The sequence below is a fragment of the Mauremys mutica genome, chromosome 6 (assembly GCF_020497125.1).
Source record: "Mauremys mutica isolate MM-2020 ecotype Southern chromosome 6, ASM2049712v1, whole genome shotgun sequence".
In the NCBI taxonomy this organism is placed as follows: Eukaryota; Metazoa; Chordata; order Testudines; family Geoemydidae; genus Mauremys; species Mauremys mutica.
In genome coordinates, this window is record NC_059077.1 from 19,862,889 (window position 1) to 19,877,897 (window position 15,009).

The window sequence follows — 15,009 nt, forward strand, 5'->3', positions numbered from 1 at the left end:
GAGCTGATTTTCAGTGGCACTCACACTGCCCGGGTCCTGGCCACCGGTCTGGGAGGCTCTGCATTTTAATTTAATTTTAAATGAAGTTTCTTAAACATTTTAAAAACCTTATTTACTTTACATACAACAATAGTTTAGTTATATATTATAGACTTATAGAAAGAGATCTTCTAAAAACATTAAAATGTATTACTGGCACACGAAACCTTACATTAGAGTGAATAAATGAAGACTCGGCACACCATTTCTGAAAGGTTGCCGACCCCTGGCGTAGTTGATTTGGTCTGACCAGCAGAGAGGGAGAGTGTCATTCTGAGAGTAGTAGCTGAGACCTTCTCTGGACCAGTATGCGGTGCATTTGCTGTTTATATGGGAGGTGACTGGTCAGAATCCCCCATCAGGTGAAGATGTCATGAACTACTGAATTATAGAGTTCCCACTCATGGTCGATCACAAAATGTCTGCTGAGCGGAAGACAGGCTGTGGACAAGAAGATCCAGAGAGTGATGCACCAATTCCAGTGACTGAGTGCTTCTGCACATAAAGCGGTGGATCTCGTGCCCCTCTGTTTGTTGATGTAGAAGACAGCAGTGGTGTTGTCCAACATGGCGGGAACAGATGAAGGAGAGAAAGGATTGACATATTTTCCTTACAGCTCGAAGTTCCAGGATATTGATATACATCCTGGATTCTCAAGGAGAGCCCGTTCCCTGTGTCACATAATTGTGCATGTGCACCCCCAGCCAAGGAGGGATGCGTTGGTGATGATCCTCTTGTCCAGAGAGGAGAGGAGGAAGGGAACCCCTCCACCTACGTGACATGGGTCTATCCACCACTGCAGGGTAGAACTGGGGGGACCTATAGCATTGTGAGGGTGGTGGGCAGTGGAACTTACACTTTGGGCCATAGACAACTTGTGCCTTTCCATCCTGGGGCGGGGGCACAATCGAAAATGAAGCATATATGACTGTTCCACGTGTCTCTCCTGCCCAGTGACCTCCCACCTGTTCCCAGCTAGGGGCTGCCGCACTCTCCCCACCCCACGTTACCTGCATGGGGCGGGGGGCTCTGTCCTTATCCCAACACGTCACACCATGCTACATTCAGCCACTCTCCCTGGCAGTTGGGCAGGGAGCAGGAGGGAGCTGCTTCTCACGCGGCTCAAGCTCTCCCCCCGCCCCCAGGTCGCTACTCTGTGCAGTACAGCAGCTGCCTGAGAGAGCCTGGCTGAGGAGTGGTGGCGGTGCATGCATAAGCTCTCAGTGGAATACAATAGGGACCATCACTGGAAGAAGAAGTAGAAGTAACCCCAATCAATGTGGTCCTCTGTCCCCCTCTAGTGGTAACTGGGCCACATTTAGACGTTGATGAACCTCCTTGGCTTACAGAGCCTTAGCTTGGCTACCAGAGATGAATCTCTTAGCTCAGATTAGCACTGGCTCATGCTTTAAAACCCAGAAGTTCCAGCTTTGATTACTGGCAACCCACCCAGGGGAGCAATATTACATGCATAGTACAGAACTCCACAGGATTATTCAGGGTTAAAAAGGACTACTTTTGTGATGAAGGGACAGGATCAGACGCCTCGTTTGTGGGTAGGTACAATACAAGGCATGCATTAAAATGTATCCCAGCTCTGGTAATGGAGTATCTTATTGCAATTATAAAACATTGGTTTTAAAAAATATTAAAATAGTCAAAATAGAGTTTCCTACATTCTGATCTGTTTGTAATAACCAGAACAATTCAAAATTCAAGGCAGTAGACAGTGGATTTTACTGATGACAATAATAGTTCAGAATTCTTACACTCCATCAGATCACTCGGTTCCTCTGTCTGTTTTATAATTAAGCAATCCAATACTCCATGGTGTATTTTCTGGGGCCATTAATGCACATTTCACACACTGTCTGAGGTTTAGGCCACAGGCTAAGTTCATTCAAAGGCCGGAGGTGTGTATTAATTGACTCTGTCATGTCTTGGTGGGGGATGTATTGTATTTGGGGAAACTGGCATAAACATGCTCATATTCAAGGATATTAAACAAGGGTAAGTGTAGTGATTGTATCAGGTCAGTAAACATGCCACCCCCCAGAGAGTCCTATTGTGTCCAACAGGCCAGAAACATTAACTATTATTGCACAGTTGATGTGTCTTGACTGCCCAGACATCAAAGGGCAATAAAATAATCTTAAATTCAGACAGCCAAATACACAGTGGAGACACATCAGTTGGTGTTACCCCCACCTAACTTGTCTAGGATGCACTTTTCAAATAACCAGTAAGGATCTAGCCAGGAGGTCAATTAAACTTTATCTTTTTGCTATAAAGGGGATGGATCAGAGAGTAGCCAGATTTTTTAAATTGTTAAAGAGATTTATGATTAAAAATTTCCCATCAGAGGCAAGAGAGAGAAAAAAGAGGGCAGAGCAGAGGGGTCTTCTAAACATGAAGGATAAGCTTGAGATGAATTATCTGTGCTTTTCTTATTGCCTCAGACCGGCTTTTTATTTCACATTTCAAAATATATAACAAACTAATGATGCCATATATCTTTCCACTATGTAACACAGTTGTTTAAGGAAGTCCAGGAGAGAAAGATAGAACACTTATGTTCAGGATGAGGGTGGCGATTTGTGTGCTGTGGATGAGGGAACCAAAGCAGTGGAGGCAGAGAAAGGGAACTAAATAATAAGGTTTAGATCGGAGATTATTTAATTTCTTTTTAGGATTTGTGTTGGTGGGCTATACAGTCTAGCAACCTTAACTCACAGTTAAGATAATTTACTGCTTCTTGAAGTTCTCTGTCCATCCTCAGAACAGCTTTAGCAAAAGGCAGGAGTGCAAGCTCCCCTGCTACCTCATCTTAAACCTGGTCTAGTAGGATCACTGGTAGGGATGAGAGAGCAGGTTAATCTCTGCTTATTCAAACCTTGGCCTCTCTCCTGCCGGTGTCAGTTCTAATAGTGATTTTTGTGATGTTGAAGGCTATTCACTAGGAACTGAACTGAGACCATCGGTTCATTTCATCTAAACCGCTAACGAGTCAATAAATGGTAATGACTTTCAATCCCTACCTCAGGTAGATATGCCCTACAGACATAAGACTCTCAATATAGTACTATTACCAATCCCTGCAATTATCCAGTTCCATGGTTTTTTGGCTAGCATACACCTGTCCAAGTATTCTGTTTTCTTTCCTTAATCAATAATTATACAGTAGACTCTCGGTCATACTCCCATGTTTGAAGGTACCCAGATCTTCCCTTATTCCCTTTTTAAACAGGAGTGTCAAAGATAACTTCTCTGAAGTCCCAAGATATACCTCTTCGCTCTGCTCTCTAATGAGACCTGAAAACTATCTGCTTCTGCTTCTCCTTTTGTGTTTGCTGTTTCTTTTAGAATTCTGGCATTTCTCACCCTCCTGTCCTGCAGCATCTATTTTTCAATTGCTCTGTTGGTTTTTTAACATGGTGAGATCTAGAGCTGGCAGAAACTCAGAATGTCCGTTCCACAGGAAATTCTGATGTTTTGAAATTTGTTTTCATATCAAATTGGAAGAAAATCAACAAATTTCAAAATGTTCCATAAAATGAAATTTTCTGAAATGTTGTGTTTGGGGTCAATATAAATGTTCTGTTTTAATACAATCAAAATGTTTCATTCTTATTTTGATTTTTTTATTTTATATTATTTATAAATATATTATATTGCATCATACCATAGCAAATAAAATACATTTCAAAATGAAAAGTTGTTTTGAAATGAAAAATTGAAATGTTCCATTCTGATAAGTCAAAACCGGAACATTTCAACCTCATCAAAGTGATTCTCTTCCTTTTTTTATTCCAAAATGAAATTTCAGCAAAATTGACATGTTCCTGCAGAAAGTCTCAATTTGAATGGAATGGCACTTTCCAATGGAAAAATGGTCTGCTGGAAAATTTTTGACCAGCTTTAGTGAAATTCTTTGTTGCAGCAAGGCTTAATCTATACCAAGATTTTGTATGGTAGAACTATGTCAGGTAGGATGGTGATTTGTACCAGAATAGTTATACTGGTACAACCCCTAGCGTAGGATGCAGTTATACCAATATAAATATGCTTATACTGGAGTAGCTTTTTTTCCTTTTGTGAATAGTTGTATATAAGCACTTTCATATGGACATAACTGTCCACACCAGGGGAGTTGTATTTCTTTAACTATACTGGTATAGTTAAACCACAATTCCTTTTGTGCGTAGTTGAAGCCAAAGCTTTACTTCCCCCAGAAACCTTTCAGTCGCGTGTTCCCCCCACTGCCTCAAAGAAGTCCTTCGGGTTTCTGTAATAACTACTTGTTCTGTCACCGTTTGCCTCACCATCCCCTCAGGGAGCCATACCCTCCCTGTTGCTTCTTGCTCTATATATTTGTAATTCATTGTCATCCCTTCTTAAGCAATCTGCCTTTTATTGTAAATTAGAGATGGTCACAAATTGTCCATCAAAATGTTTTGATTTTTTCCCAAAGAAAAACAGGTTTTTGACAAAAATTAAAGAACAAGTAATTGTGTTTGTTAAAAAATGTCACGGGAAAAAAATTAATTTCCTGCCCATCTGTATTGTAAATATTGGATTTCTCGATCCAAGTGCTCTCTCTCCCATCGCTATATAAAGTATCTTCACCAGACGCACTGCAGTGGTGCAGCTGTATTGCGCTGCTGCAGTGCTGTACCTATATAGACTTGGCCTAAGCCTCACTCATGATCTCATGATACAAGTCTCAACTGTCAGGATTTTTTTTCCCAGCCAGAGCACAGTTTAATGTGTTTCCTGTCAAACAGGAGTTACCCCACCTTAACCAAAGGAATGTGGCTTCTCCACGACACAGTTAGTTCCAAAGTACATTTGGAATCTGCCATTTGAGCATTCTAAAAGTGAGGCTTAATTTTACTTAGAAATCCTGTCAGCCGCCCCCGGCAGCTGCTCCCCTGCCAGCCTGGGAAGTGGAAGAGAGGACCCCACTGCAGCTTCCCCCCGCCCCCAGGCCAGGGGAGGGTGATGAACCCTAAGAAGCAGAGGTGAAGCTGGAGGCTGCCCGCAGGCTGAAGTGAGGAGAGTGAGGGCTCGTGGGGTGGGAGGGCTGTATTGATGGTGGGTCCTGAGCAGATGGGGTAAGTGCTGGGAGGGTGAACTGAGGGCGGTGGGGGTCGATGGGGCAGGGAGACTGAACTGTTGGGTGATGATGATGGGGGACAGGATTAATTGCAGGAGTCAGGCAGATGTGGGGGTGAGAGAGCTCCTGCAGCAGGGGCCAAAAAAAAAAATCACCTTATCTAGTACCTGTGAGAAAGTGGGTGCCACTAATTGTCACATGCACACGCCCTGGGGATGGGCAAGGGGAGGTCAAAAAATCAAGAGACTGACCTAAAAAACACAATATAATATTGTATTAAAATGTCATGATTTTTGGGGCGGGGTCTGACTCAGGATTTTTGATCCTCTTGAAGTTGGCAATACTATGTAAGTAAACACTGGCTCTTATGTAGCTAAGTTGTCCCCCTCATGACATTAGATATATTTTTTCTCTGATTAAACTGCTTTCTTGAAGGTTAGCTTTTAAGATGTTTGGGGCTAGTTCATGAAGACGAGCTAGAATATTCCTCTAAGTCATCAGCTGGAGACTCACTCAAAGACCCTGGGCAATGAACTGCCCATCCCCAAGAGATATTGCTGAAAGGCTACAATTGGTAAGGTGCACGGGAGAAAGCCTGGGGTCTCAGGAGTGAGGTGACAGGAATAGGGGATTGCCTGTATGAGTGTCAGAGCTAGGGCTAGAATTCAGAATTAGAAGTGGGAATTCTCAGCTCACACTCAACTCAGACCACACATCTCTCTCTCTCTGACTCATTCTTGTCTTCCCATGGCCTCTTTCCCATTCCTTTTTTCCCAGTTGATTTTGCTCAGTAATGCATGAATACTTCCATATTTTGTGGGATATTTGTTTATTTTCAGATTGTAGGATCCTTGGGATCTATAGAATTAACAAAATGCTAATGGGGAGGGAGGGGACGAGGGGTCATGGTCACTATTTCACAGCTGTTCCCACGTTGTTATGTTTACAAGCAGGTCTCTGTTTCACTAATTGCCAGGCTGCAAACTGCCTCTCATCCTGGCTCCCTCAAATGCAAAGTAAGTAGCCCTGCTCCTTGTCCACAAAACACCTACCTAATTGTTCCTTGTCTTTGGCATTTCACAGTTTATAAAAGAACACTTGGAAATCATATTCCTCTTATCATGACCGCCACCTTTTGTTCATCCTCCTGCTCTTTCGTTTCTGGAACTCTGCACCTGAATCCACTTTCATTGGCAACAATATCACTTTAGTTGTAGTTCTCTGATAACAACACAGAACTTTTTAATAGCCCAAGTACTTGATGGAATGAAGGGCACATCAAATAGACTTCTACCCTGCCTCATTTTGCCATAGCATGGATATTCTCATGCCTCAATGACATATTGTTCAAAAGAAGTTCACTCCGTTATTAGAACAGTCAAAGCAGCCTATAAAACTCTAGCAAGTAAATGCTAGGAAATGTGATAGTTCCGTTCTGTTCCTGTTGCAGATACTCAAAAAGCTAATTCCCATTATTTACTAATTACATAACTAAGATTTCATTAACAAAGGGAAAAATTGGCAGGATGAGTTCACAAAGCTTCTTCCTAACAATGGACCATAATCTCTACAGCTGTAAATCATCCCTGCCAAAGATTATAGTATTATGCGATTGCTTAGATGCATTATGGGTTAGAGCAGAGAGTTGTCTTTCATTGAAGTATCCAGTAGAATCTTAATGCCTCTGCTACAGGCAAAATATTAGAATAGATGGCCTAGTGGGCTGTCCTGGTATGAATATTGCTATATTCCTATATAACAGTTATTGTCAATTCCAACTGTTCAAAATGCATGGAGTGGCTTAAAAACCAAAAGATTTTTCTTTTAAACTGGGTTCTTTTTAGCTGCCTTGTGGTTTTGAGGCTTTAGGTTACATTGGTCACATGTAAACTTTTCTTTGCAGCCAAAAAAGCTAAACATGTACTTAAAAAAAAAAATAAAGCTGAGATGTTCTTGTATTTACATGGCTTCAGGAGCTGGGGCCTTAAGGAGGGGAGGTTTGCTGCATCAGGCCTTGGTTCTAGAGGAGAGGCTCGCTGAATCTCTTAGTTCTTGTTTATTTTTGAATGTCTACTTTATAATTACTACCTTCATTGGAACAGCTGTTCCTTTGTAATGTTTAACAAAAGCCTACCGGATATTCTTTAGATGGTTTTAAAATCTCCAGCAGTCACCCTCCTGTTTTACATGCGAGAGAGATGCAATACCGCAGATATGCAGACAGACAACTAGGAGGAAAAAAATGTGGTGCGTGTTAGTCCTCTGTCACATTTCACATTGCTAACTACTTAACACACTTCAGAGATTAGATATAAATATGAATCAAGAATGCAGATTATAGGCCACACTGTATATAGGTCGTTTTAATAATTTCACTGGGAAATAATTCATGTTTTGATAGGGTAACTAAGGTCCAAATAGGTTTCTCTTTTACTTAGCTTTCTTATGTACACAAAAATGAATTCCTCTAGTATGATTGGTAAATTCATAGATGTAATAAGCCAAATTCTTCTTGATTGCCACAGGGTAAATGCAGCTTCTCTCCAGGCAGAGGGAAGCTAAGTGACTCGCCCTATGTCACACTGCAACTGAACGGCAAAGCTGCTAACAGAACCCTGGTTACCTCTCTCCAGGTACAATTCCCTATCAAATAGACTATGCTGCCTCATTCTGGACACATAAAGGATACTCTAAAGGGACATGGTCAACTTAAAATAATAACTAAGGCCTGGTCTACACTAACCTGTTATTTCAGAATTAGCCGGGTTATTTCAAAAAAAAAAATGATACTAGACCTGCCTGTGAGTCCCTTCGCCAATTTTTGTGGGTTTTCAACTAGGTGTTCCTCTCCCTGCTGCTATGTGAAAAATCCACACAAACAGAATAAAGTGACTGACTAGACAAGGGAAACAGTGAAATGAACTATATACATAGTAAACAACATGAAAAAAACCAGGAAAATATCTTATTCTGCTGTCAGTCATAGTAATCTTAGGTGATACTTGTAACAAAGTTAAAAAGAAGTCTGATTTTTAAGTTGAGTGTGCCCCTTTAATTCCCCAAGAGGCATTGGAGGTTCTACTCTCCTTTACGTAAAGGGGAAAGTTGGAAGGCTGAGTTGTAAAAGTAGGTTCTATCATGGCAGCTCTTGTTTAGAAATGCTATCTGAGTACATGTCCTTATGTGCACTAATAAGGAGGAATAAGGGTTAATTTGGGTATAAAAGCAATACCTGTGCGTTTTCCATTTATTTATATGACAGAGCGTTTCTCTGAATTTTGCCCTTTCTATTCTATGTAGGTTCTTTTACTGTCCTCACAGCGTAGCAGCTGAGCGCCTTTCTGTAGTGCACTAAGCAACACTTTGCATCATGATCACTTCCATTAAGCTATTATTTAAATTGCCATGATGAAATCACAGTTCAGTACTTTGTATTTACTTAAGGAAACTGTATGTAAAGGGTGCATGTGTGTGTGGGGAAGGAGATATTTGAGAATGCAAATGAGGAACAAAAATCAGAGATCATCGAAAAGCAATAATCTGTGTGCATTCACATAACCAGGGAATTCGGGGCGGGGGGTGGCAAGGGAGACTTTACCTGAGGTTGGGAGGCTTAATTAGTTGATAATGCTCTAGCCTGGCACAAATGGGACCCCAGATCTGCTATCAGCCTGTAGTCCTAAATAAAATGAATCTTGATTTCAGCTCAGTGCTTCAGGAACAAAATCTGAATCATTATTTGCCATGATTGGCACTTCTGTGCTCTGCAGACTGAAATCTTCTCTAGTGGATAGAAAGAATACTCTTTTCAAAGCATACAATTTGCCATTGACAGGGCACTGTAGGGAAGCTTTGCACTGAGGCTGCACACTGCACAGCTGGATACACACTGTTTATTGGATACATTATTTATGATGAGATTCCCTTCACACACAGAGAGGAACAAAGTCTCTCTGCTGGGTAGCAGAAACCCACATGTCTAGATTTATGACCTCTAGCACCTCTGCATACCATTACAGGCCTGGGTGTATTTTTACATTGTATTCATGTCATAATATTGTTTGTACATGCCGTATATTAATCAGAGGTGGCATGGTTTAGTGGATAGGACACTGAACTGGATGTCAGGATACATTGATTTTATTTCTACCACTGATTTGCAGGGTAACCTTTCTGTGCCTGTTTCCCCTCCACTCTTTCCCTGTCTTGTCTATTTAGAGTGTAAACTTTTTCGGGCAATGACTAGCTCTCACTCACAGCATTTAGCACAATGAAGCTGTGATCTCATCTGGGGCCATTAGGCATTGCCATAGTGTATATATAATAATAAGGCCATGCACCCAGCTAGACCTAAATTTTGCAGCAAGGTCTCTGAATTCTATACCACACTAGTGCGGCTGAGCGAAAATTCCCGACAGCTTCATTTCTTTGGTGTTTTAAATTAATTTAAAAAGAAAATGAATATGATCAGTCCAGAAAACCCTGTTTAGTTAATCTAATCTCAAGCCAAAACAAATTACTTATTTATCTAATAGATGCTCTAAAAACAATTCACTTATTTGTCTCTCCTTATTTGGGAGAACTATAGAGATCACATATCTTAGAACTAATCAGAGAACTTTACCAACTTTTCTTTTAGAGATGCTGAACGTGCATTTCTTGCCTTCATTTTTGTTTTTAGATTTACTTGACTTTTTAGCACCATGGTTCTCAACCCTGGGATGTAAGCAGAGGTCTTCTGGGGGTACATCAACTCCTCTACATATTTGCCTAGTTTTACAACAGGCTACATAAAGAACTATTGAAGTCAGTACAAACTAAAATTTAGAGAGACAATGACTTGTTTATACTGCTCTATATACTATACACTGAAATGTAAGTACAATATTTATATTCCAATTGATTTATTTTATGATATGGTATAAATGAGAAAGTCGGCAATTTTTCAGTAACAGTGTGCTGTGACACTTGTAGTTTTATGTCTGATTTTGTAAGCAAGTAGTTTGTAAGTGAGATGTAATTTGGGGACACTGAAAGGGGTTCAGTAGTCTGGAAAGGTTGAGAGCTACTGGACTAGTGGGTAAAGGAGTGTTCGTACATCAGAGGGGGCTACCACACAAAGGCCTGCAATGCAGATGTAAGGAGCGCTTGTGGAATCCCTAGAGGCCGGTTCAATGAGAATCCTTTGAAGTAGATGTAATGAGAGACCCATCTGGTCAAACCTCATGGAGAACGCTGTGTACTCTCCTAGTCTAACTGTGTGGCGTAAAGGTGGGAAAAGGGGTGGGTGGGAAGGGGAGCGAGGTGGTGGCAAGGAGCAAGGCCTCAGGAGGAAGAGGAGGTTCTGGCACTCCTGCTAGTGTGTCCATTTTTTAAATATTACAAACTTGGCAACCCTCTCTCCGGCTGCACCCTGCCAGGGGACTTCTCACAGGGAAGGAAACACTGGGATGTGCTGAGCAGTGACCCCCCGGAGCATGCAAGAAGCAACATGCAGCTCTGTGGGCCCAGTACCCATTCCCCATGAAAAGCCCCAGTATCTGCTGCCCTCTATGCAGACCGGTTTGCAGGGCTGCAGCCAGGGAAGGCATGTCACAGTGCTTCTGTCCCTGGTTGCTGTCTCTACAAACGTGCCTTTGGCTTATTAGTACAGCTGTCGATTAATCGCAGTTAACTCATGCAATTAATGCAAAAAAATTGTGATTAAAAAAATTAATCACAATTAATCGCACTTTTAATCGCACTGTTAAACAATAGAATGCCGATTGAAATTTATTAAAGATTTTTGGATGTTTTTCTACATTTTCAAATATATTAATTACAATACAGTGCTCACTTTATATTTTTATTACAAATATTTGCACTATAAAAATGATAAACAAAAGAAATAGTATTTTGCAATTCACCTCATCCAAGTACTGTCATGCAATCTCTTTATCCTGAAAGTGCAGCCTAGAAATGTTGATTTTTGTTACATAACTGAACTCAAAACCAAAACAATGTAAAATTTTAGAGCCTACGAGTCCACTCAGTCCTACTTCTTGATCAGCCAATCGCTCAGACAAACAAGTTTGTTTACATTTGCAGGAGATAATGCTACCCGCTTCTTGTTTACGTCATCTGAAAGTGAGAACAGGCATTCGCATGGCACTGTTGTAGCTGGCGTTGCAAGACATTTACATGCCAGATGCACTAAAGATTTATATGTCCCTTCATGCTTCAACCACCGTTCCAGAGGACATGCGTCCATGCTGATGACGGTTCTACTCGATAATGATCCAAAGAAGTACAGACTCATGCATGTTCATTTTCATCATCTGAGTCAGATGCCGCCAGCAGAAGGTTGATTTTATTTTTTGGTGGTTCATGTTCTATAGTTTCTCTTTTTAAGATTTCTGAAAGCATACTCCACACCTTGTCCCTTTCAGATTTTGGAAGGCCTTCAGATTCTTTAACCTTGGGTTGAGTGCTATAGCTATTTTTAGAAATCTCACATTGGTACCTTCTTTGTGTTTTGTCAAATCTGCAGTGAAAGTGTTCTTAAAACGAACAACATGTGCTGGGTCATCATCTGAGACTGCTATAACATGAAATATATAGTAGAATGCAGGTAAAACAGAGTAGGGGACATACAATTCTCCCACAAGGAGTTTAGTCAGAAATTTAATTAATGCATTATTTTTTTAAACGAGTGTCATCAGCATAGAAGCATGTCATCTGGATTGGTGGCCGAAGCATGAAAGGGTATATGAATGTTTAGCATATCTGGCACATAAATACCTTGCAATGCTGGCTACAAAAGTGCCATGTGAATGCCTATTCTCACTTTCAAATGACATTGTAAACAAGTGATCAGCATTATCTCCTGCAAATATAAGCCAACTTGTGGAAGTATAGTTCAGTGGTTTGAGCATTGGCCTACTAAACCTAGGGTTGTGAGTTCAATCCTGGAGGGGGCCATTTAGGGAACTGGGGTAAAAATCTGTCTGGGGGTTGGACTAGATGACCTCCTGAGGTCCCTTCCAACCCTAGTATTCTATGGTTAATTGGCTGAACAAGAAGAACTGAATGGACTTAAGTTTGACATTGTGTTTTATTTTTTAATGCAATTATCTTTTGTACATAATTCTACATTTGTAAGGTGCACTTTCAGAATAAAGAGATTGCACTACAGTACTTGTATTAGGTGATTTGAAAAATACTATTTCTCATTTTTTTACAGTGCAAATATTTGTAATAAAAATAAAGTGAGCACGCTACACTTTCTATTCTGTGTTGTAATTGAAATAGATACATTTGAAAATGTAGAAAACATCCAAAATATTTAAATAAATGATATATTATTAACAGCACGATTAACCACACAATTTTTTAAAAATCATGATTAATAGTGATTAATTTTTTTAATCACTTGACTTCTACTTATTAGTAACTGCGGGATAATAGCAACTGTTTGCTGGCAACTGAGAGGTTGCTAATAAACACAGTCTACTGTATTTAAACTAAGTCAAATAGCTTGAACAGTAGAATTGAGAGAGACCCACATCAGAATGTCCCATAGTCCAAGGGCTAGGCAACTCCCACCCCTCAGGGGTGGGAAACACCTGTTCAAATCCCTTCTCATTAGGCAGAAGGGGGAGGGTGGAATTGAATATCCAGGGTGAGTGCTCTAACCGCTGGGTAAAGGCTATAAGGGAGTCCACTTGTGCTGAGTTGGCATGCACCGCAGCTGTTCTTGGCAGAAAAGCTTAGGTGCCTGATGCAGGGAGAGGGTTCTTGGCTATTAATCGCAAGCAGAGATAGGCACCTACGTCTGGGCTTCAAGGAGATGCCTAACTCCATGAGAGGGAGGGGGCTTAGGACACACCCCTTTCACTGGCATCTGCTGTTGGCTAGCTTAGGTGGCTCCCCCCTCAGAGTGCTGGCATTTGTGGATCCTGTTTTCAAGTGTCTCTCTCCCCATTCATTGTACAGGGAGCCTAGGTGCCTAACCCAAGGTTTGCAGATTCCAATGGGTGGCTCGCTGCCTAAAAGTTAGTTGCAATGCCTATGTGGAGCTGGGCTACAGTCTCTCGTAAAAAAGCCATGTCATTATAAATTGTCTCTCGGTGCTGAGTGTGTTACATTCTTGAGCGCTTTTATATATAGTTTAGTCTTGGTCTGCAGATTCCAAAATAGCTGCGTTCAGACCTCCCTCCCCCCACATAAATTATAAATTGGATTCTTAGCTCATGTTTAATGATACATTCGGATGCTTAGCCCAGTAGTTTAGCTCATCAGTGTTAGCATCACTGAGTTTATCTGACAGTAAGGACTACAGTGATTAAAAGGAGAAGCAATTGTCTTCAAGGCATGGTCACAAATTTCTACCAAGCTTACATCCCAGCACTTGTGGCCATGTTTGCTCTTAATGACTGAACTATAATCTTAAAGATCCGTTCCATCACTTGACATAAAGAGCATTTAATGTGACTGTGCTAGAACGGGGGCTCTCAACCATTCCAGATTACTGTCCCCCTTTCAGGAGTCTGAGTTGTCTTGTGTTCCCCCGAGTTACACCTCACTTAAAAACTACTTGCTTACAAAATCAGACGTAAAAATACAAAATGTCACAGCGCACTATTACTGACAAATTGCTTGTTTTCCCATTTTTAGCCTTGTCATTAAAAATAAACCAATTAGAATATAAATATTGTACACTGAAATGTAAGTATGGTATACAGAGCAGTATAAAGCCCATTGTCTCTATGAAATTTTAGTTTGTACTGATTTCACTAGTGCTTTTTATGTAGCCTGTTGTAAAACTAGGGAAATGTGTAGAGTCGTCGATATACCCCCCGGAAGACTTCTGCGTACCCCTGGTTGAGAACCATGGTGCTAGTCCATCAGTCCTGATTTTAAACATTACAAAGCTGGACAAAGAAAGATGTATAAAACAGAAAATATCACAATGCCACTACATATATCCAGGCTCCACCCACACCTTGAATACTGTGCGCTGTTCTGATCAGCCCATCTCAGAAACAATATATTAGAATTGGAAAAGGTACAGAAAAGGGCAATAAAAATGATTAAGGGTATAGAACAGCTTCCAGATGAGGCGAGAACAACAAGACTGGGGCTTTTCAGCTTGGAAAAGAGATAACTAAGGGGGGTTGGGATAGAGGTTTATAAAAATCACAAACCGTGTGAAGAAAGGGAATAAGGATGTTATCTACTCCTTCACATAATACAAAAACCAGGGGTAACCCAATGAAATAAACAGGAAGCAGGTTTAAAACAAGCAAAAGCATTCCTTTACACAACTCACAGTCATGTGGAACTCATTGCCATGAATGTTGTGAAGTCCAAAACTATAACAAGGTTCAAAAAAGAACTACATAAATTCATGGAGGATAGATCCATCAATGACTATTAGTCAAGACGATGAGGGACACAACAGTATGCTCTGGGTGTACCTAGCCCAGGGGTGGGCAAACTTTTTGGCCTGAGGGCCACATCTGGGTGGGGAAATTGTATGGAGGGCCATGAATCTAGGGCTGGGGGAGGGGGTTGGGGTGCAGGAGGGAGGGAGTGCGGGGTGTGGGAGGGGCTACAGTATGCAGGAAGGGGCTCAGGGCAAGGGGTTGGGGTGCAGAATGGGATGCAGGGTGAAGGAGGAGTCTCAAGGCAGGGGTGCAGCCGGGGGCTCAAGGCAGGGGGTGAGGGGCAGAGGGGTTTGGGACGTGGGCTCTGGCCCAGCACTGCTTACCTTACCGCTGACCTGACTGCTCTGGCCCCGCGCTGCTTCAGAAGTGGCCAGCATGTCCAGGAGTGGTTCCTGGGGATGGGGTGGGGCAGGTGGCTCCGCTGCG

At 41.5% G+C, this 15,009-nt stretch overlaps 1 protein-coding gene across 1 annotated transcript in view; it reads left to right on the forward strand.

Moving 5' to 3' along the window:
* Positions 1-15,009, forward strand: part of ONECUT2 (one cut homeobox 2) — a 133,249-nt gene that overhangs the window by 104,252 nt on the left and 13,988 nt on the right. Inside the window, exon 2 of the transcript XR_006580434.1 lies at positions 7,681-7,788. The gene's annotated coding sequence lies outside the window, so the exon portion shown is untranslated. The remainder of the gene's footprint in view (positions 1-7,680; positions 7,789-15,009) is intronic.